Source organism: Puma concolor, chromosome D3, assembly GCF_028749965.1.
Source record: "Puma concolor isolate L17-30 chromosome D3, mPumCon1.1.hap2, whole genome shotgun sequence".
In the NCBI taxonomy this organism is placed as follows: domain Eukaryota; kingdom Metazoa; phylum Chordata; class Mammalia; order Carnivora; family Felidae; genus Puma; species Puma concolor.
Window position 1 is genome coordinate 23,126,217 of NC_141678.1, and position 23,108 is coordinate 23,149,324.

The following is a 23,108-nucleotide window of genomic DNA, read 5'->3' on the forward strand; positions in this document are numbered from 1 at the left end:
TATTTCAAACTAAATGGAATTACATAATATGTCAATTTGTGGGATGCAGCTAACACATTAGAGAAAATTTAAATACCCATACACAAAAAGAACCTCAACCCTTACTTCATTCATTAAACAGACTTTACCTTGAAGTGTTTCACAGACCTAAATGTAGAACATAAAACCATAAAAATTCCTGAAGAAAATTTAATATTAGTGACCTTTTGTTTAGAGAAGTTTCCTTAGGTAGATACAAAGGGTGTCAGGTATCAAGGAAAAAGTAAACCAGTAACTTAGACTTCATAAAAGTTCCTTGATCTTTGAAAGATACTGTTAAGAAAAAATGAAAAGGCAAACCACAAACTACAAGAACATGTGATTTATAAAACCTGTGAACAAGGACTCATAGCCAGAATATATAACTTAACAGTAAACAAAAAGCCACTTTATTTTCTTAAATGGGCAAAAGATGTCAAAGGACACTTCAATGAAGAAAATAAGTGAATGGCAAATAGGCACATAAAAAAGATGATCATGTGGAAATTACAAAATAATACAATAATATATCACTAGAGACCCACAAGAATGGTTAAAATTAATAAAGACTGACAATACCAAGTGTTAACAAGGACGCTGATCTCCTGGGATTCTCATACACTACTGGTGGGAAGCAGTACAGCAACTTTGGAAAAATATTTGGCAGCGATTTTTTAGTTTTTGGGGGGGGGTGTTGGTGGTTGGTTTTTGTTTGTTTTTTGACAGCAAGCATGAGCAGGGGAGGGGGAGAGGGAGAGAGAGAATCTTAAGCAGGCTCCACACCCAGCAGGGAACCTGATACAGGGAACCTGATAAGTCTCAATCTCAAGACTTAAGCTGAAATCAAGAATTGCATGCTTAACCGACTAAGCCACCTAGGTGCCCCAGTTTGGCAGTTTTCTTATAAAGTTATAAGCATAGGTTTACTATACAATCCTGTAATTTCTACTCCTAGGTATTTAACCTAGAGAAATGAAAATACATGCCCATACAAAAACCTGTATGTACATATTTACAGGAATTTTATTCATAACCCAAATATCCCATCAACTAGGAAATAAACTGTGGAATATCCAAAGAAATATTATTTAGCAATTAAATACAACCTACTACTTTTAAAAACAGGGTTGAATCTCAAAGCATTATGCTAAGTGAACTAGGGCAGACACAAAATAGTGCATACTTTAGGATTCTATTTATATGACATTCTAGGCAAAATTATAGATACAGAAAGTGATCAGTAACTGCCAGAGACAGGAAAGGGGAGTGACCATTAATGGCACAAGGGGTGCCCTTTTTGAGGTGACAGAAATAGTGGTTATATGACTTTTTACATTTAGCAAAACCCAAATTATATGCGTTAAAGATCGGTGAAGTTTACTTTGTGCAAATTATGCTTCAATAAAGCTAATTTTTTCCCCATTTTGCAGCAAAAAAAAGTAAGAACCATACACACGTGCTCTGAGTAAAGCAAATACTTTTCCTAAGTCTTGGAGTAAGTACCATCGTAACTAGTGGAACCATGTTTGGGAATACAGACCATTATACTGAAATCTAAACTCAGAAGGTATGCTTTAGGGATGACAAAGAGATCTGTATAACTAAGACCCTTCTGTCGGCACTCCATGAACTGCATTTAACCCACAATGAAGCCTTAAAGGAAGTTTCAAGTTACATAGGGCAAGCCAGCTAAAACAGATTAAACTAAAAGTTGGATAGTGCAGCACAGACATCTCAAATACTTGGCTTACCACACTATTGCCAATGATCAAGTCTATTTTGGGACTGGAATATTTTAAAGTTCTGCATGTTCACTGCAGCTCCTGCACATTAACTCTAGTAATCAAAGGCTTCCAAAACAATAATTCTGAAACAAAGTTTTGAGTACTCAGCTTTTATTCTCACCTAACATGTTAAACACAAGTAATATAGTCACGAAATAAAAGAGCCAAATTTTGGAAGACAACATAATGCCAACAGCTTATTAAAAAGCAAGACAAAAAAGCTTCTCTTGATACCTCATTAATCAACCTTACTCATAGCTGCATTGTGAGAAAACAAAGAGGATATTTATGCCTAATCAGTGAAATGATTACAATCTGAGACATCTTTGCTCTTCTATTTATTAAGGTGATAATTTCTTTAAAGGAAACTTCTACACTGTATAGGTATAAATGGTTGGCAAAGAATACGGATCCATTCTATATTCATCATAAACACATTTCCCTCTAAGCAAAGACCCCACTAAAAATGGCAAGAGACTTATTTTCATTCCACTATGGGCTGAGTTTCCCTATGCATATTGAACGTTTACCCTGAGATTAAAGTCCAAACTACCTTCAAATACTTAGAAGGTCACTCCAGAAACAGTCTTAGACTAATATTAGATATATTAGTCAGAACTCTCAATTGTAAGTGAAAGAAACCCAAGCTAACTTAAAATCAGAACTGACTGGTTCACAGGATATTGAAACGTCAAGAATGAACTTCAGGCAGTAGGACCCTTAAAGGCTCAGAGCCACCAGATCCACCTCTTTACCTCATACTCCTTTAACTTCTTTGGCCTCATTCTCTCCCACTGTAGACAGACCTCCTGCCTCTTGCTAGCTTCACCAGACTGAAAGAAAACTGACAGCTTGCTCCTGTCATCTGTTTATCAATACCAGTCAAGTATGCCTACTGGCCCTTTGGCTCAAAAGCCAATCAGTACTCAAGAGGGATAGATAAAAGAAATTGGCCAGGACTGCTATATGTTTTCAACCTTTAAGACGTCAGAAAATGAGGAGTAAGATATCTTGCTGAATAAATTAAAAGGACCTGCTACTATCTGTAAATTATTCTGACTCGAATTAAATACAAGATCTCAAAAACCCTCCTTTTGCTAGTATATATAATAAAGTGTCGCGGGAGTCCCTAACGTTCAAAAAATCTAGTTTAAGGACACAATCTAAGAATTAGCAATAACCCTCCAAATGTAATGCAAAAATGTAAAAAGTAAGGAAATCTAACCCCTGGAACTGAACCAATGACCTGAAATCACAGAAAAATCCTATGACAGGGGAAAAAAGGAAATGTTCGATTTGATGCGCTTACATAGGAGAGTTTATCAAGAAACAGAGGAATCTCATTTTTAAAAGTCACTTAGTGATGACACAAACCTGAAACTGAAGGCTAACACAAGACCCATATTGTTGGCAATCATAATTACCACAGCAATAGCCAAGATTCATACAGCACTCAGGGAGCTACATCTCTCTGTTAGTTAACACTTCCTTCTTTAAAAGACATTTTTTAAGTGGAAAGGAATCTCAAATTTCCTGGCATATCTAAGTTTTAAATTACTTTGTTTCAAGACTAATCATTTCAAAACAATGTTGTTAAACAACGGTGTTATAAATAAAACCCTGCAGCCCCAAATTCTTTGCTGATCCATCACTCAGTTTAACTGACACAGTTTGCTACCAACTACAGGTTTATCTTTCCAGTACTTCCAGTGCCATACAAGCTGTTTTTGTTCTGCATAACTGCATGTATACTCAGAATTCAATTCAAACAATGACCGGCATTTAGTAGTATCTGGGTACCTATAAGAACACAGAAAAGGGCTCACTTTCTACTAATTTCTTATCTTTCAAATCTTAACCTGAGGGAATAAAATAACACAATTCTTCGACAAGTAGCAAACGTATAGTTATTTATGATAAAGAATTAAATACATGGTGATGTTGATTATACTTTAAAACAAAGTTCTATTGGATTCAACCATAATGCCTATGAAATAAATTACAAAAAAAGGGGAGCTACAAATAGTATAGAAGTTAAGGTTCCTATTTATAATAATTGAAATAGCCAGCACACACAGGGCTCTTAAAACAACCCTACAAGTATTATCCTATTTTACAAAGAAGGAAACTAAGGTGCAAAGAGGTAAGGTAACTTCTCAAGTCATAAAGCTAGCTAATAAATAATTTACACATGCAAGTTTAAACCATGTAAGAAATTAAGCAGGACTAGCACATAAAAGGCCAATTCAAAAACAAAATGGCCAAAGTATTCCATTCCAAAAAGGCAGAAAAGAAGCACAAAGAGAACCTAAGATTTTTTTTTTTCCTCTCAGTGCAATAAAACCAGGCCCAGATCACTAAGGGGTAAAGTATCTATATTCGCAAATTCTGTATCACAAAGTAACCTATTTCTGAAAGAAAGCACTTTTGGGGCACCAGGCTGGCTAGCTGGAAGAGCATGCAACTCTTGACTCTTGACCTCAGGGTCATGAGTTCCAGCCCCACGTTAGGTATACAGATAGGAAGGAAGGAGGGATGGAGGGAGGGAAAGGAAAGAAAAGAAAGAGAGAGAGGGAAAGAGAGAAAGAGAGAAAGAAAGAGAAAAAGGAGGAAGGAAGGAAGGAAGGAAGGAAGGAAGGAAGGGAGGGAGGGAGGGAGGGAGGGAGGGAGGGAGGGAGGGAGGGAGGAAGGAAGGAAGGAAGGAAGGAAGGAAGAGCAGAGAGCACTTTTACCTTTTGAAAGGCACATTCTGGAGAAAAAAATCATATGAAATGACAGTACTCTGAATACTAACTTTTCATTCCTAAATATTATGCTTGAAAGAATGTAGCAAATTCCTAAAAGCTATCTTGCATAATATTCCACAGGAAAGAACTACCATGTACAACAATATTGAGAAACAGTACTACAATAAAAAATGGGTCGATCTATCACCATGGCATATTCACTTAGCTTTATCTCTGAAAAATATTTTCAGATTATTAAGGGGTTTTCTTATCTGAGAGACAACCTTGAACAACACATAAAGGACATACCGCTATTTCCAGAGTCAACAATTAAGTGATCTTTGTTAGTGATTACAGAAGATTACTTTGCCACCCAGAAAAACTTAAGACTATGAAATTGGATTTAGAAATAGAGCTGCAATTATTCTAATCCACAGAAATAATCAGAATTAATATTTATTTCACAGTTTGGAAGCAAGTCTACCTTCATACTATTTTTACTCCTAAAAAGTGCAGTGCTAGTAGGCAAAGGGTCCATTCCTCAAAACTGTACTGATTCTGGTCTTGCTTTGGTTTCTTCTGCTCTGTTCAAGTAGGAAACAGTACCTACAGTGTCTGACATGAACATGATACTTGTGCTTACTACTGGGCTAAGTATATTCCCTGAGCTCTAGAAAACTGATATGGCATTGAGCTCCTTGAGTTAACCCTTAGTCACTACAAGGCTATTTTCATCCAGGCTCAAAAAGGAAATGCCACTGCAGCCCTACAAAGGTCACTACCATTCTGAATTTTCACCTTGTTTCCCATCCCCAAGTTTTACAAGATTGTTAGGAAAAAGGTTTACTTGCATCCTACTACTTCAGTCCTTCCTACTATTATTCCCAGGAGATACAAGCAAGCTCTCATCTTGATTTCTTGGCTGCCTATCACTGATGTAATCATAGCATGAAGCTTTGAAATAGGACCCTGTGATAGGCCATTCCCTTCAAAGTGTCTATCATTACTCCTCAATGAGTCAGCTTCTGGACTGCTGCCAATGTGCTTTTTGTTGAGTTTATCATGAAACCATATTTTTGTAGAGTTGATATGGTGGCCAAAACACTATTTCAAAAGAGTTCCTCAAAGTGTTTATCAAAGAAAGGACCCAGAGACATATTCAAACAAGCCACTCACATGTTTTAATAAGAGAAGGGATGAATAACCAATACAAAGGAGTTTTTATAGAATCATAGTAAAAAAAAAATTCTCTTATGTGCAAGAGTTCAAAAATTTCTTGTAAAATCTGATGTTTTTAAGTAAATTTTATGCAAATAGGTACACTTAAAAGTTTTTATGCCCTCAAGGAAGAAATCTCATCTTATCTTTTCTGTATCAGGTAAAAGAGCTGAAGTATTTTGAGGTTAATAAAAGCTTGAAATATCCAAGAATTCTCTGAAGGTCATCAAGTATCTCTGAAGGGAAAAAAATCTACTCCACTATACCTTTTTAGAAGAACCCATTAATAAAACAAAAATAAATGTGTAATTCTTAGTTTCAAGAAGGTGAAACACTGTTGGGAACAGAGGAGTGGTACATGTAATACAACTAAATAGTTTCCTAGCTAGCTCTGAAGAAAATAATAGATAGTAATAACACTTCATTTTCAGGATATACAAAGTAAGATAAATATTCATGTATTGTTCTCTTTAGAAGACACCAAAGTTTTTCCTATAAACTTTAAACCCTAACTTGAAAGCAAATATTCAGGATGAATCTAGACTCTTCAGATGCTCAGAGCTTGATTCAGGTTTGTCAGTAAAAGGTTACATAATGACTCTGAAAAAAAAAAAAAAAAAGCTAATATATACAGAGTAACAGGTTTAAGAAACCATAATTTAGGGGTGCCTGGGTGGCTCAGTCAGTTAAGCGTCCGACTCTTGATTTCGGCTCAGGTCATGGTCTTAAGTTTCATGAGTTGGAGCCCCATGTCGGGCTCCGTGCTAGCAGTGCCAAGCCTGCTTGGGATTCTCTGTCTCCCTCTCTCTGCCTCTCCCCTTCTTGCACTCTAAAATAAATAAATAAAACCTAAAAAAAAAAAAAAAAAAAAAGGAAAGAAAGAAAGAAACCATAATTTTAAATATGCTTATGCAGAGGTGCCTGGGTGGCTCAGTCAGTTGAGTGTTCAACTCTTAATTTCAGCTCAGGTCATGATCTAAAGAGTTTGTGGGATTGAGCCCCATGTCGGGTTCTGCACTGACAACGTGGAGCCTGCTAGAGATTGTTTCTCCCACTCTCTCTGCCCCTCCCCAACTCACGCATGCGTGCTCTCTCGCTCTCAAAATAAATAACATTTTTAAAAAATAAATAAGATATGCTTACACAGAATTTTAGTGTATAAATTTAAAATATGCACCCATAAAAACCCAGAAAAGTTGCTTTAATATCCACGGGAGAAAAGATCTAAGTATACAATAACTGCAAATTCAAAAACTCTAAGAATATATAAAATATGTAATTCTTTATAGCATTATTACAGTAAAGCAAAGATATCCCCTTCCAACAAGTAAATCCGAACAACTTATATTTAATTTAGAATGCTTGAAAGAGGGGCGCCTGGGTGGCTCAGGTCATGATCTCAGTTTGTGGGTTCAAGCCTCGCATTGGGCTCCGTGCTGACAGCTCAGAGCCTGGAGCGTGCTTCAGATTCTGTGTCTCCCTCTCTCTCTATTCCTCTCCCGCTCATGCTCTTTCTCTCTCTCAAAAATAAGTAAACATTAAAAAAAAATTAGAATGCTTGAAAGAACATTATCTTATTATCAAGTACCTCATCTACATACAAGGACCCAAGCACCAAAAGGCATAATCCTCTAACTTACACTTCAGAATTCCCTAGCCCTTAAGAGTTATAGCAAAAGAGCTCAAGAAATACTCAGTTATCTATTATTTTAAGGAGATGCACTCCCTTAAGGATACATGCCGAGTTTCTGTATTATTCTCTGTGTAACTACTAAAAACAGAATATGTATGGTAAGCTTCTTATGCTTATGTAACAAAGCTCTAAGAACCATATATAAAAGAGGACAACTTGATGTTGTTTAAACCTTGGTGCAAAGGTTCCCACACATCATCTGTGATGGTGATTAAAAAATTTACCTCCAGGGGCGCCTGGGTGGCGCAGTCGGTTAAGCGTCCGACTTCAGCCAGGTCACGATCTCGCGGTCCGTGAGTTCGAGCCCCGCGTCAGGCTCTGGGCTGATGGCTCAGAGCCTGGAGCCTGTTTCCGATTCTGTGTCTCCCTCTCTCTCTGCCCCTCCCCCGTTCATGCTCTGTCTCTCTCTGTCCCAAAAATAAAATAAACGTTAAAAAAAAATTTTTTTTTTTTTTTAAATTTACCTCCAGCTCTAGTCATCCTCCTCAGACCTGTCCTAAAGCTCTAACTGCTTACTCTATTTGTGCTTATGTCCAATGTCCAATCGTTTCCATGTTTAAAAGACGTGTGCAAGCATACACACATACCAACACCCCCCATTTTTATGCCAAAATCAATTACCCTCGCTACTTATTCTTCTGGGTACTAAATCTATCAACTTTGAATATCCTTTTTTTTTTTTTTTTTTAATTTATGGGGGGGGATGTGCAGAGAGAGGGAGAAAGAGAATTCCAAGCAGGCTCCACGCTGCCCAACATGGTGTTTGATTCCGCAAACCATGATGAGATCATGACCTGAGCCAAAATCAAGAGTCAGATGTATGACTGAGCCACCCGGGGCCCCCATCTTGGAGTATCTTGCATTCACCTTCTCTCAACTCTAACACTGATCCCTGTGGAAAGAGGCAGTGTTACTGTTATCACTGTAAGAATAATAGCACCAACTGCAACTGGCACATATGGAGTGCTTACTACAGGCTAGCTACTATTAGAAGCACTTGCTGAATCCTCATAAAAGCACTAAGAGTTAAGCACCATTTATTCCCATTTTAAAGCTGAGAAATCTGAGGCACAGAAAAGTTAAGGAATTTGCCTATCACAGGGAGGTACTAGTGGTGGAGCCACAATTTAAACCCACGCCTGGGCTCTTATTCACCATTCACCACACTAAACCACGATAGTGCAAATAATATACAACTTGATGTCAGAAGATCTGGGTTCTAACTCAGCTATTCACTAGCAGTGCAACTTCAGACAAGTCCTGACAGCAGTGAAACAATTTATTCACTTGTAAAGTGTGAGTAACAATATGGCCTGCCCTGCCTACTTCAAAGACAGCAGTGAAAATTAAGTGGCAACTAATACAGCTAATTAAAATCTTATCTGTAATATTGGACCCATAGTTGTTACCTCCATATTCCCATGTTTTTAATATTGGCAACCTTATGCTGGAATTCTAGACTTGGATCACCAACAGTGTAGTATCAGAAAAAACAAAAGCCTAAGTCTTGTCCCTATCAAGCAACCACACACAGAAAACTAACTGTTAATTTGCAATCTCCATTACTGTCAAGGTTGGGCATCTCCAGGTAGGTATTTTCACGTAAAAAGGCTAGAAACATGATAGCCTACAAACAAAATAATTCACTTACCAAATGATCATATTTGAAATGTAGTATCTCCTGGTTCTAAACACAATATTCTGTTTCCTGAATATTTTAACTCAGAAGAAATGTACACTCCTGCAAGAATCTATAGCTCTGTACACCAAGTACTTCAATCATAGGATTTAAATCTAAAGGGTTTAAGCTAAGATTCTAGACTAAACAAAAGAAACACACACACGCACACACATACTATTCTTGAAAGTGTGAAACCACCTATGGTTTCTGTAGTCCTTTGCAGGGTCAGAATTGGAACCTCAAAACATTAACTTGCAAAAATTGCCTGCAATCTCTTTTCTAAGGTAAAAAGGTCTCCCATCTCTTTCTCTTGGCCTCATATTGCAAAAAAAGAAAAGTTCACTACCTAGTGACAAAGAGGGTAATTTAATTCAAGTAGCTAATCAACCATAAACCACGAAACAGAAGTTTTATATCTTGTTTACAGGAATCTACTGCTACCAATATTAATACTTCCAGCCATCTTGGGAGAAGGGAGGAAATGGAGCAGGAATTCTGTAGCTAACCATGTTTTATTTATCAACCAATTACGTAACCATTTTGCCACTTAGAGGAATAAAACAAAGTCAAGGACTCACAATTCAAGAGCTACTAAAAACATAAAACATGAACTAACGCACTAGAGTTTTATAAGCAAATTTATCTATTAAGTATGTCTGCCTACTTCCTTAAAGAAAATTCTAATGATTTACAGTTTACACTACAAGATTATTTACGTAACAAATTATTCTCAGGGTGCCTGGGTGGCTCAGTCATTAAGCATCCAACTCAATTTCTTCTCAGGTCATGATCTCCAAGATCTCCAACCTCCAAGAGATTATTGAAAGATACTAACATTTGCCTAAAATTTTTAAATGCTTTCACTTAACTAGGCAGGATAGCAAAATGGTTAAGAGCTCAGGTTCAAGAACTCAACTATCCAGGCAAGTTATTTAATCTCATTTTGCCTCAATCTTCTTATCAGTAAATTAGAATAATTATACCTACCTCTGGGAATAATTCTAGACAAATGAGTTAATACACATGTAATCATTTAGAATAGTGCATGACATTAAGCCTCAGAAAGTTTTAGGCTGATATAAATTAATAATAATGAGCTATGTGTCCTTGGACAAATCATTTTACCTTTATCACAATTCTGCCCTTTAAGGTAAGAGACCTAAATTCAATGCCCCAAACACCTATCTAGTAATACCATTCTTTGTTCCTATAATTTTACCTGAATTGCACCGAGTCACCTTACAAAGAACATTAAGTATTACCCCTGTTGTACAGAAAAATCTAAGGCTCAAATAAGTTAAATGACTTGTCCAAAGAAATAGTAAGGTGAAGGCAGAGCCAAGATGAGGATCTGCGGTTCTGAGATTTCAGAAGACTGCTCCTAGTATTTTGGCCCCCCATCAACTCCTTCCCTTCTGATGGACACAGGTATGACACACCAAAAACAAAACAACCAACAACAACAACAAAAAAAACCCTCCTTGGGATGCCTGGGTGGCTCACTCAGTTAAGCGTACAAATTCAGCTCAGGTCATGATCTCATGGTTTGCGAGTTTAAGCCCCACATCGGCTCTCTGCTGTCAGCACAGAGCCTGCCTCAGATCCTCTGTCCTCCCCCACTCCACCCCTCCTCCACTTGGTGCACTGTCGCACTCTCTCTCAAAAATAAACATTTAGGGACACCTGGGTGGCTCAGTCAGTTAAACCTCTAACTTTGGCTCAGTCATGATCTCATGGTTCATGAGTTCCAGCCCCGGGTTGGCCTCTGTGCTCAGAGCCTGGAGCCTGCTTCGAATTCTGTGTCTCCCTCTCTGACCCTCCTGCACTCACACTCTATGTCTCTCTCAAAAATAAACATTAAAAAATAAAAAAATTAAAAACCTTTTTTAAATAAACATTGTTTAAAAAACCCTCCAATTTATTCATTTTAAAATTCATTAAGCTATACACTTCTTTGTGCACTCCTCTGTATCTGTATGTTTTATATCATAATTGAAAAAGGCAAAATGTTTCATCATTAAGTGTATTTCTTTATGAACAGAAGTAGAAAAATTTAAAAAGCTAAAGGGAGACATGTTCAACTGATGTTTACTAAAATTTTGTGAGAGGGTTTAAGTTTTAAAAACAGGTATAACAGGGGCGCCTGGGTGGCGCAGTCGGTTAAGCGTCCGACTTCAGCCAGGTCACAATCTCGCGGTCCGTGAGTTCGAGCCCCGCGTCAGGCTCTGGGCTGATGGCTCAGAGCCTGGAGCCTGTTTCCAATTCTGTGTCTCCCTCTCTCTCTGCCCCTCCCCCGTTCATGCTCTGTCTCTCTCTGTCCCAAAAATAAATAAAAAAAACGTTGGGAAAAAAAAAATTAAAAAAAAAAACAAAAAAACAGGTATAACATAAAGTGCACGTAGGTATAAAACTCAATGATTCTCATAAACAGTTGCCTAAAGACAACAATGAAATCATCACCCAAGGGCACCTGGGTGGCTATGTCAGTTAAGCATCTGACTCTTGATTTCAGCTCAGGTCATGATCTCACAGTTCATAGTTCAAGCCCCACATCAAGCTCAGCGCTGACAGCGCAGAGCCTGCTTAGGATTCTCTCCCTCCCTCTCTCTCTGACCCTCCCCAACGTGTGCAAACATGTGCACACGTGCTCTCAAAATTTAAAAAAGTTAAAATAAAAAATCATCACCCAGGGGCGCCTGGGTGGCTCAGTCGGTTGAGCGTCCGACTTCAGCTCAGGTCACGATCTCACGGTCCGTGAGTTTGAGCCCCACGTCGGGCTCTGGGCTGATGGCTCAGAGCCTGGAGCCTGCTTCCGATTCTGTGTCTCCCTCTCTCTCTGACCCTCCCCCGTTCATGCTCTCTGTCTCAAAAATAAACAAACTTAAGGGGCGCCTGGGTGGCGCAGTCGGTTAAGCATCCGACTTCAGCCAGGTCACGATCTCGCGGTCCGTGAGTTCGAGCCCCGCGTCGGGCTCTGGGCTGACAGCTCAGAGCCTGGAGCCTGTTTCGGATTCTTTGTCTCCCTCTCTCTCTGCCCCTCCCCCATTCATGCTCTGTCTCTCTCTGTCCCAAAAATAAATAAATGTTGAAAAAAAAATTAAAAAAAAAAAATAAACTTAAAAAAAAAAAAATCAAAAAAAAAAATCATCACCCAGATCAAGACATAGAATATTACCAGCACTCCTAAAGTCTCCCTTATGGTCACCACCAAGATAACCATTATTCTTTTTTTTTTTAATTAGGATGTATGTTTTATATAGGAATGTAAAGAGAGAGAACACTTTATTTTTATTTTTTTTAAATGTTTATTTATTTTTGAGAGAGAGAGAGAGACAGAGCTTGAGAGGGGGAGGGGCAGAGAGAGAGGGAGACACAGAATCCCAAGCAGGCTCCAGGCTCTGAGCTGTCAGCACAGAGCCTGACGCAGGGCTCGAACCCACAAACCGTGAGATCATGACCTGAGCCGAAGCTGGATGCCCAACCGACTGAGCCACCCAGGTGCCCCAAGATAAGCATTATTCTGACTTCCATTACCATCTACTGACTTCCATTCCATTATCCTGACTTCCACTGTCTGTTTTTTAAACCTTATAGAAATGGAATTACACAGTTGATTGTCTTATAAATAGGTTCTTTCATGTATACTTTTAATTCTTCTTTTTGCAAACAAAAGGTTAGCCAGATAACAAACGTTCGTAGGGTAGCTGAGTTAGTTAAGTGTCTGACTTCGGCTCAGATCATGAGCTTGAAGTTTCCAAGTTCAAGCCCCATATTGGGCTCTCTGCTGTCAGCACCAAGCCCACTTCAGATTCTGTTTCCCCCCCCCCCTGCCCTTCCCCTGCTTGTGCGCGCTCTCTCAAGAATAAAACATTAAAAAAAAAAAAAAGAAACATCTCTCAACACTACCAAATACTCAAATTTAACCCATAAATCATTCTCAAAGCAAACCATTTCTCAAGCAATAAAATATCTATTGATTTATTTTAAAGTATAGCTGGTATTCCCTCTCTCAGTGAGATTTCTTTTTTCTCGAAAAAATAAAACAAATTTAAGCTTTTATTTCAAATGCACTCCTTAAAATCCATCACCTATTTCACCCATCCCCCTACCTCTCTGATAATTATAGAGAACAAATTGATGGTTAAGAGTCCCCAATGAGATTTCTAAGACAGAAATTTGTTACTTTTAGTTGAAAAAAGCATAGACCCAAAATGTCTCAATAAGTATTATTTCATCAATAAAATTTGAATTGCAACTTTTTTCCAGACAAGAAAAAAACACCACGAAGAGATTTCAGACCATAATTGTCTTAAAATTACATTCTTTAATGTTGCTCTTATACACTGGTAAGAATTATCAATTATTGCCAACACTGAACACAAAAAAAATAAAAATGTAAAAATCTGGTTTGCACTAGAATATATAATTCCAACAACATTTTGATTGCATTGCAACAAATTTTTAGGTAACTAAATGCATCTATTTTATCCGGAGATTTCTTCCTATGGCTTAATCTACATCTGCTTCACTGAGTCCATAATCCATGCTATCCAACATGACAGCCACTAGCCATATACAGCTAAATTTAGTTCGTTGGTCAAAGTAGCCAAATTTCAAATGCTCAATATGTACTAGACAGTGCAGATACTGATTGAATGTCAGAAGTATCATCAGAGGAAGTTCTACTGACCAGCACTGGCCCTTTTTTTTTTTTTTAATTTACTTGCAAGAGAGCAAGCGAGACAGCGAGCAAGAGAGTGAGCGAGGTTGCAGACAGAGAGGAAGACAGAGAATCCCAAGTCTCAAACTTAACAAGAAACACAAGTCTCAAACTTAACAAACCATGAGATCATGACCTGAGCTGAAATCAGAAGTCAGATTCAGAAGGTGCCCCAGCACTGGTTCTATATATGCTGTCTCATCTCCCACTCACCCTCAGCCCTTTACTATGCTAAAATTAATCTAAAAGAATTATGATCAATGACTAGTATGAATCACCAAATCCAGTTATTTCCTTAGCCCTCATTTTCTCTCATTTCACTCAAACTTAACTGATTATCGCTTAATTTGTAAATCCTCTCTTCTCTGCTTCCACTGTGCCTCATTAACCTAATTTAAAAGTTTTAATTTATCTTCTTCACCACCCCCTAAAAGTCAATCTTTGACTCTTCTAGGTTCAAGATCACATCCAGATAAGGCCTACCTACCCTTCTTCTACCTCAAATTCTGTATCTCCAAACTCCTGCAGGACATTTTTACTTGTATATCCCCTGGCCTCAATGTTAAATCTGTGAAGGATTTCATTTTAGTCCTTTCCCAAAACCAGCTCCTCCTCCCAATTTCACATTTCTGTACTATCACTATTCACCAAGACCCAAAACCCACCAACTTTGAATTCTTGCTTACTTCCCATTCAACTAGTTCACAAATGTTTGCCTATTTCCTTCAGCATGTCAACTAAATCTTTTACTTTAATCTGGTCATCTGAATTACCACCTTGCCCACCACCTCAATTCAGGTCCTTGTTACTGAATTTTATGTACAGTACAAATTCTTCACTGTTTTCCAATCTTCGCCTGCTCCCAATTATGCACAGTGCCACTAGACAGATCTTCCCCAAAATTTCCTTTGATCTCAAGAAAGAGCTCAGTACAAAGAGTAAAAGAAAATTCAAACACCTTAATCATTTGATTTCAACAATTCGTACTCAACACACTTTACAAATCTGTCTTTGAATCTTCGATCTTCTGTCCTGGCTAACAAAACCAAAACCATTTCCCAATCTCAGCTTTGTGTGCCTTATCTACATAAAGCTGAGACTCTTCTTAGTCTCTACTATGCAATTTTTTGTTTAAATAAGCTGTATGCCCAATGTGGTGTGTGAACTCATACACCCGAGCTCAAGAGTTGCATACTCTACCCACTGAGCTGACCAGGTGCCCCTCTACAATGCAATTTTAATGTATTAGTCTGTATACCAGGAAACTATCCATCTCAGTATCTCATACATAGCACCAATTTTGAACAGACCTAAATGAACAGACCAGGAATAAGAAAGTCACAAATATGCATATTGGTTTAGCTTTAATATAAAAGCTCAATATTTATTACATGCAATTCTATTCTCCAAGAATTTATTCCACAGAACTACTTCTGTTGAAATCATCCTATTGTTCAAAAGTATAAAGTACAAGACTATCCATTACAGACAACACTTCTGAGAATTTAAAAAAAGCAAAAAAAAAAAAAAAAAAAAATTCCCTAGCTGTCAATTAGTAAGGGACTAGGATAATTGTAGTGTGTCTATAAAAAGTTTAAAAAACAAAAAAAAACTACACAGGGGTTATCTTGCTGGCTCAGGTGGTGGAACATGCAACTCTTGATCTTGAGGTACTGAGCTAGAGCCCCACACTGGGTGTACAGATAAACTTTAAAAAGTTTCAGGGGCACCTGGGTGGCTCAGTCAGTTAAGTGTCCAACTCCTGATTTTGGCTCAGGTCATGATCTTACGAGTTCAAGCCCACATCAGGCTCTGCGCTGACAGTGCGGAGCCTACTTGGGATTCTCTCTCTCCCTCCCTTCCTGCCTCTCTCTCTCAAAATTAAATAAATGTTTTAAAATTAAATACAAAAAAAATTAAAAATTAATTAATTACCACATAGTCTTTAAAAATGGGTATACCTATGGGGCACCTGGGTGGTTCAGTCAGTTAAGTGTCTGACTTCAGCTCAGGTCATGATCTTGCAGTTGATGAGTTTGAGCCTCACATCGGGCTCTGTGCTGACAGCTCAGAGCCTGGAGCCTACCATTCTGTCTCATTCTCTCTGCCCCTCCCCCACCCATGCTCTGTTTCTCAAAAATGAATAAACATTAAAAAAATTATTAAAAAATACATAAACACACCTTCAGACAAATCTAACAAGATGTCAAATCTAAATCAACACCTATTAAGTACATGGCATTTGTTAAATTATTCTCTACTTTTCTGAATTTTTTAAATATTTAAATCTTAATTTTTTTTAATGTTTACTTTTTGAGAGAGAGTGAGCAGGGGAGAAGCAGAGAGAGAGGAGGACAGAAGATCTGATGCAGGCTCTATGCTGACAGCAGAGACCCTGATGCAGGGCTCAAACTCAAGAACTGCAAGACCATGACCTGAGCTGAAGTCAGATGCTTAACCAACAGCCACCCAGGTGCCCTAAATTTTACATTCAAAAAAGGAAAGGCAGGGTATGGAATTTAGGAACAGAGGAGAATTGGCTTTGTAGACTTCTATAGGGTATTTTTTTTTTTTTGGACAGGCTTGTTAGTCTTTGCTATAAAACTTGTAACTAAAAAGCCCCCATGAACTTTAGTACCTACCTTTATTACCTTGATGTCTCTTCAATTTTAATCTTACTCTTTAAAAAAATAAATAGAGAGGCGCCTGGGTGGCGCAGTCGGTTAAGCGTCCGACTTCAGCCAGGTCACGATCTCGCGGTCCGTGAGTTCGAGCCCCACGTCAGGCTCTGGGCTGATGGCTCAGAGCCTGGAGCCTGTTTCCGATTCTGTGTCTCCCTCTCTCTCTGACCCTCCCCCGTTCATGCTCTGTCTCTCTCTGTCCCAAAAATAAATAAACGTTGAAAAAAAAAAATTTTTTTTAAATAAATAGATAAGTACAAATGCCTTATCCCAGAAATCTAAAATTTAATGTGCAGAAAACTAAGAACACACACTGATAGGCTCTATCTAATCACTTAAACCCTAAAGGATATATATTACATAGATCTTCCTAAAATATCATGATTAGTATATAAACTTACAGTGGCTCAACTTCCAGCTGTATATTAATACCGAAACCCCAAAGAGACTACATCCTCATAAAAGTCATTTATCTAAATATCCTCCAGTTCTAGAGCACCTGGCTGGCTCAGTTGATAAAACCCCAAGATCAAGAGCCACATGTTCTAAGTTCAAGCCCCATACCAGGTACAGAGATTACTTAAAAATAAGATCTTAAAATAAACAAACCTCCAGTTCAAATTACACACATAAAAATCCTATCACTTCTGAGTTGCTATAATCCCACTTGATATTTACAACATACACACACATACACACACACACACACACACACACACACACCACTACAGAACTTGTTCAAGTCCACCTGGCAAGTCAGCAGAAGTGGGAATTCAGGTGAGTCCTGTGTTTAGGATTCACAGAATCTGATTTTTCCTTTCAAAGCATCATTCATAATTCTCAAACAAGCTCATCAGCAAGAAGAAAATTAGATGGAGGTCTTGTGTTTAAATTTGATCAAAATGCAATCTCAGTCATAATGGAGTTTACAGTGAAAAAATTCAAATAAGTTTGCCCCAGTCTTCCCCTACCACTTCCTACAACTGCCACCATGCTTAGGAACTGGAGCCAGTTAACTATCCACTTTATCACTGGTGACTATGACTTAAACCCTCATAAGACACTCAATGAAAGCTAAAGACATTAAAATGCACTTTAAAATAGCAGTTTTTCGGGGCGCCTGGGTGGCGCAGTCGGTTAAGCGTCCGACTTCAGCCAGGTCACGATCTCGCGGTCCGTGAGTTCCGCGTTGGGCTCTGGGCTGGTGGCTTGGAGCCTGGAGCCTGTTTCCGATTCTGTGTCTCCCTCTCTCTCTGCCCCTCCCCCGTTCATGCTCTGTCTCTCTCTGTCCCAAAAATAAAATAAAAACGTTGAAAAAAAAAAATAAAAAATAAATAAATAAAATAAAATAGCAGTTTTTCCTAATCATAAGAGTACTGCATGCTCCTAGAAAATTGGAAAACTACAGAAGGATATGAAGCAGAAAACAGCTATACTATCCCACTAGCCAGAAATTAGTCACAGTATTTCTATTCTTATCTTTCCAAGGTCTCTCCCTCTTATTTATAAAAATATATTAGTTAACTAACTAAACAAGATTTTAGGTATGCCTGAACACAAGGGAAAAAACATACTAGTTCTTTGGAAGACTAATTTTCTTCAGTGTTTTCCAAGCCAAAACTACATATAATATGGAACTGGAGAGTAATGAGACAAATGAGAAAAATCACATGTGCTCCTTTTCATTCACCCCATGGCAAACCACGGAGTCCATGTTTCAAGAACCACTATATACCCAAAGACAGACTAATGTTTCCTTTTTAAGTAGCAACCTACTGCATAAAGCTCTCACATACACACACGCATACAGATCTTGGCAGTAAAAAGGACACACATAGTAAAAGGAATTAAATCAAGACTGATTTTTCTGTCGCCTTGATACTATCCTTAGGAGAAGGTAAAATATCTGAAAGGCTGAAAAAAATAAAAAAATAAGATCTATAAAAGGCTAACGTAAAATTAATGCCCTCTCCCCCCAAAAAAAAATTTTCTGTGCACATCAGATAAAAGAACTAGAGAAAATTTTAACTATAGGTTTTATAACACTATTACTTATTTACACGTGTAAAAAACATGTAAGAGTTTAAACAGTCCATAAACATTAATAGCTTACTATGTACTGGGCATTATATAAGTGCTGGGGAATGAGGGAGAACAGCCATCAATACTTATTTCTGTAGGGCTTACAGTCTATCTCTTTAAAGATGATGTCAAACACAACGCATGTAGCCTCAAAGGAATGGAAATCATCACTCATTAAATTATGCTCTTAAATCCTTGAGGGTCTAAGAATACACTTGAAAGCACCTTATAAATCATAAGGTTTAAAAAGAGATACCTAGCCTTTTTTCCAAAGTACTATATACAGCAATCATCTTCAATGTAAATTATCTCATTTCTTTCAGCTGGCAAAAAATAATCACACGAGTTTGCTTTTCACAATCTCTAAGACCTTAATATTATCTTTCTCTGACAATGACCTACCTGTATGAAATAAATGAAATTAAGTTCCCCAGGATGGGAGGACAAAGGGAGACTCATCTTTCTAATACAAAAAGCACCACTTCCTGATTTCATAACTTGGTGCGAGGGGGCACAAATCAAAAGCAACTTATTCAAACTTAATAAAGTTATTTTTTTTTTTTTTTACTTTCTGTAATTTATTTTTTATAATTTACATCCAAGTTAGTTAGCATATGGTGCAACAATGATTTCAGGAGTAGATTCCTTAAGCCCCTTACCCTTTAGCCCATCCCCCTGCCCAACAACCCCTCCAGCAACCCTGTTTGTTCTCTATATTTAAGACTCTTATGTTTTGTCCCCCTCCCTGTTCTTATATTATTTTTGCTTCCCTTTCCCTTATGTTCATCTGTTTTGTATCTTAAGGTCCTCATATGAGTGAAGTCATAAGATACTTGTCTTTCTCTAATTTCGCTTAGCATATAAAGTTAGTTTTTAATCGAAGATTCACCATAGAAAGTTTCAGCCCAATAAAGCACTTTTTAAAAGTTAAAGGTTCAGGCTCTTCCAAATGGCGTTACAGTGACATGTTAATTGTGGTACTTCACAAGCAAAGTAGCAATTATTCATCCCTTCCCTCAGTCTCTAAGCTCTTAGAAAACAGAGCTATGTTATAACCAAACCACTTCCCATAAAGCACATTTTAAAATATACCTTACACAATACCAGTTCTTCAAATCTAAGAGGAATAGACTACTTAGATTGTTTCCTATTCTATGATTTTCCCTTTTCGAATTCAACTACCTCAACAACGACAAAAGGTTATCAAACTGTACTTTGAACAACGTTTATGTTTGCCCTTATTGCAGATATGACTCTCAAATGCATGGAACGCTTTAAAGACTATCATAATCCAATTAGGCTGGACCATCTGCAGAACCAGAGGAAATGCCCAAAAACAATCATAGATAAAGGCCCAACATTAAATCTTAAGAGTCTAAAGCAGTGATATCCAAAGCAAAGTAAAATATACCACCAAGGAACATCCAATATGCTCCATGGGGGAAAGAATAAAAATGTTTGAATTTTATTTTATTTTTTTTTTTTTTTAATTTTTTTTTTCAACGTTTTTATTTATTTATGGGACAGACAGAGACAGAGCATGAACGGGGGAGGGGCAGAGAGGGAGGGAAACACAGAATCAGAAACAGGCTCCAGGCTCTGAGCCATCAGCCCAGAGCCTGACGCGGGGCTCGAACTCACGGACCGTGAGATCGTGACCTGGCTGAAGTCGGACGCTTAACCGACTGCGCCACCCAGGCGCCCCTGAATTTTATTTTTAATGCTCATCCTTGATAATTCTTTGTTTATATTTTATAAGGTACACAATAACCTGTTACCATACATATTTTATGTAAATTAAATACTTCAGGATTGAGGATTAATGCTCAAAATTTTTTTGCTATTGAGAGGATCAAAAAGTTTAGAGACCACTGGACTATTCTGTCACTGCACTTTCATTTTTACTTGCCCCTTCCACAGAGTTAAACTGTAGAGGCTAAGATCCGATGCTGAAAAAAAGAGCAAAAGGAAAACTATTCCCAAACTATGTTAAATTCCCACCAACAAATTAAAAGATAATAAATCACTAGCAAGAATATGAGGAACTGGACACTAAAATACTGTTGGTAGAACTTTGTTTTTTTTTTTTTTTTTTTACGTTTCATTTATTTCTGAGAGAGAGAGAGAGAGAGAGAGAGAGAGAGAGACAGAGCATGAGCGGGGAAGAGGCAGAGAGAGAGGGAGATAGAGAATCCAAAGCAGACTCCAGGATCCTAGGGGTCAGCACAGAGTCCAATGCGGGACTGGAACTGGAACTCACAAACCACGAGATCATGACCTGAGCTGAAGTAGGATGCTTAACCGACTGAGCCACCCAGGCACCCTGTTGGTGGGACTTTAAAATAGACATCGTGGGTCCCTGAGTGGCTCAATCGGTTAAGCATCCAACTTTGGCTTAGGTCACGATCTCACTGAGTTCGAGCCCCGCGTGAGGCTCCTTGCTGACAGCTCAAAGCCTGGAGCCTGCTTCAGATTCTGTCTCCATCTCTCTGCCCCTCCCCCTGCTCACACGGTCTCTCTCTCCCTCAGATATAAAAAAAAATGAAAAACATTAATGTTTTAATAGACATCCTATCTATAGGACACCTTGAATACATTCAAAAATTTTTTAATGTTTATTTTTGAGAGACAGAGACAGTGCGAGGAGGGGGCAGAGAGAGAGGAAGACAGAATAGAAGCAGGCTCCAGGCTCCCAGCTGTCAGCACAGAGCCTGTGAACTGTGAGATCATGACCTGAGTCAAAGTCGGAAACTCAACTGACTGAGCCACCCAGGCGCCCCAAGTGCATTTTAAATCTGAATGTACCCAGGGCACCTGGGTGGCTCAGTCAGTTAAACATTCTTGAAGTTCATGGGTTCCAGCCCCACATTAGGCTCTGTGCTGACAGCTTGGAGCCTAGAGCTTGCTTCAGATTCTGTGTCTCCCTCCCTCTCTCTCTCTCTCTGCCTCTCGCCCCCCACAAAAATAAACATAAAAAAAATTTTGGGGGGAGACGGTATAAAGATCAGTAGTTGCCTGCCAGCATTTGGGGGCAGAAAGGAGCAATGAATAGGTGGAGTACATAAGATCTTTAAGGCAGTGAAAATAGTCTTTACGATGTCATGTCATATACCTTGTAAAAACCCATAGAATGCACAACACTAAGAGTGAGTCATAAAGTAAACTATGGCCTTTGGGTGATTATGATGTGTCAATGTCACATCATCAATTGTTAACAAATGTGCCACTCTGGTGGAAGATGCTGAAAATGGAAGAGGTTATGCATGTGTGCTGGCAAGAAAGTATGTGAGAAATCTCTGTAACTTCCCCTCAATCTTTATGTGAACCTAAAACTGCCCTAAGAAAGTGAAGCCTCAGTTAAAAAATTATGAAACAATAATATATAAGTATAAAAATCTTTAAAAAAATTTTTTTTAGCACACAAACCCTTTGACCATGTAAGCCCACTTTTAGAAATTTAGCCTATGGAAATAGTAGCACAATTGTATAAAAAAGGTCCAAAAGAATTCATGACAGCACTGTTTTAAGAGAAAAATTGAAAATGTCCATTAATGGGAAACTGTTGTACACTATGATGCATCTGTATCACAGAACACTAAGTAACCATGAACAGAACATCAATTTGACATGGAAAGTTGTTCTTTTTAAGTATTCAGTAGATAATGTATAAGAAAAAAGGAAAATACCAAACATCACATTTAAGTGGAATTATGGGTTATCTCTATTTCATTGTCCTGAGTTATCTCAATTTTGTTTTTTGTAGGGTTCCCCCCCACACACACACACTGAATATGTACTTACAGCTTTCATAATCAGAAATAACAACCTGATTTTGAAATTAAAAATTAGACTAAATTAGGGGCGCCTAGGTGGCTCAGTCAGTTGAGCATCCAACTTTGGCTCAGGTCACGATCTCGAGGTTTATGAGTTCAAGGCCTGCATCAGGCTCTGTGCTGACAATTCAGAACCTAAGCCTGCTTCAGATTGTGTCACCCTCTCTTTACCCCTCCCCCACTTGCACTTTTTCTCAAAAAATAAACATTTTAAAAAATTAATAAAAATAATAAGTGGTACCTGGTTGGCTCAGTTAAGTGCCTGACTCTTGGTTTCAGCTCAGGTCCTGATCTCAGTTCCTGAGTTCGAGCTCTGCATGGGGCTCTGCACTGACAGCAAGGAGCCTGCTTGGGATATTCTCTCTCTCTCTCTCTCTCTCTCCCCTGCTCATGCACATTCTCTCAAAATAAACTTTTTTTAAAAATTGGACTAAAATTCCTTATTGTTACCCTGTAGCACTTCCAAAAATGTTTTAATGTTTATTTATTTATGGCGGGGGGGGGGGGGAGGGGCAGGGAAGAAAGAGGGAGACAGAGAATCCCAAGCAGGCTCAGTGCTGTCAGCACAGAGCCCAGATGCAGGGGCTAGAATTCAGCAACCATGAGATCATGACCTGAGCCAAGATCAAGAATCAGATGCTTCACCAACTGAGCCCAGGTGCCCCCCAAAAA

The 23,108-nt window shown here is 38.4% G+C and overlaps 1 protein-coding gene and 1 long non-coding RNA gene across 13 annotated transcripts in view; both read right to left on the minus strand.

The window, feature by feature from the left end:
* MTMR3 (myotubularin related protein 3) overlaps positions 1-23,108 on the minus strand; it is a 149,265-nt gene that overhangs the window by 118,196 nt on the left and 7,961 nt on the right. The window lies entirely within an intron of this gene.
* Positions 12,260-17,628, minus strand: LOC147575410 (uncharacterized). The gene is made up of 2 exons (XR_015242362.1): positions 16,780-17,628; positions 12,260-16,546 (listed from the first exon to the last, which is right to left on the minus strand). It is a non-coding gene; the product is annotated as an uncharacterized LOC147575410 (long non-coding RNA).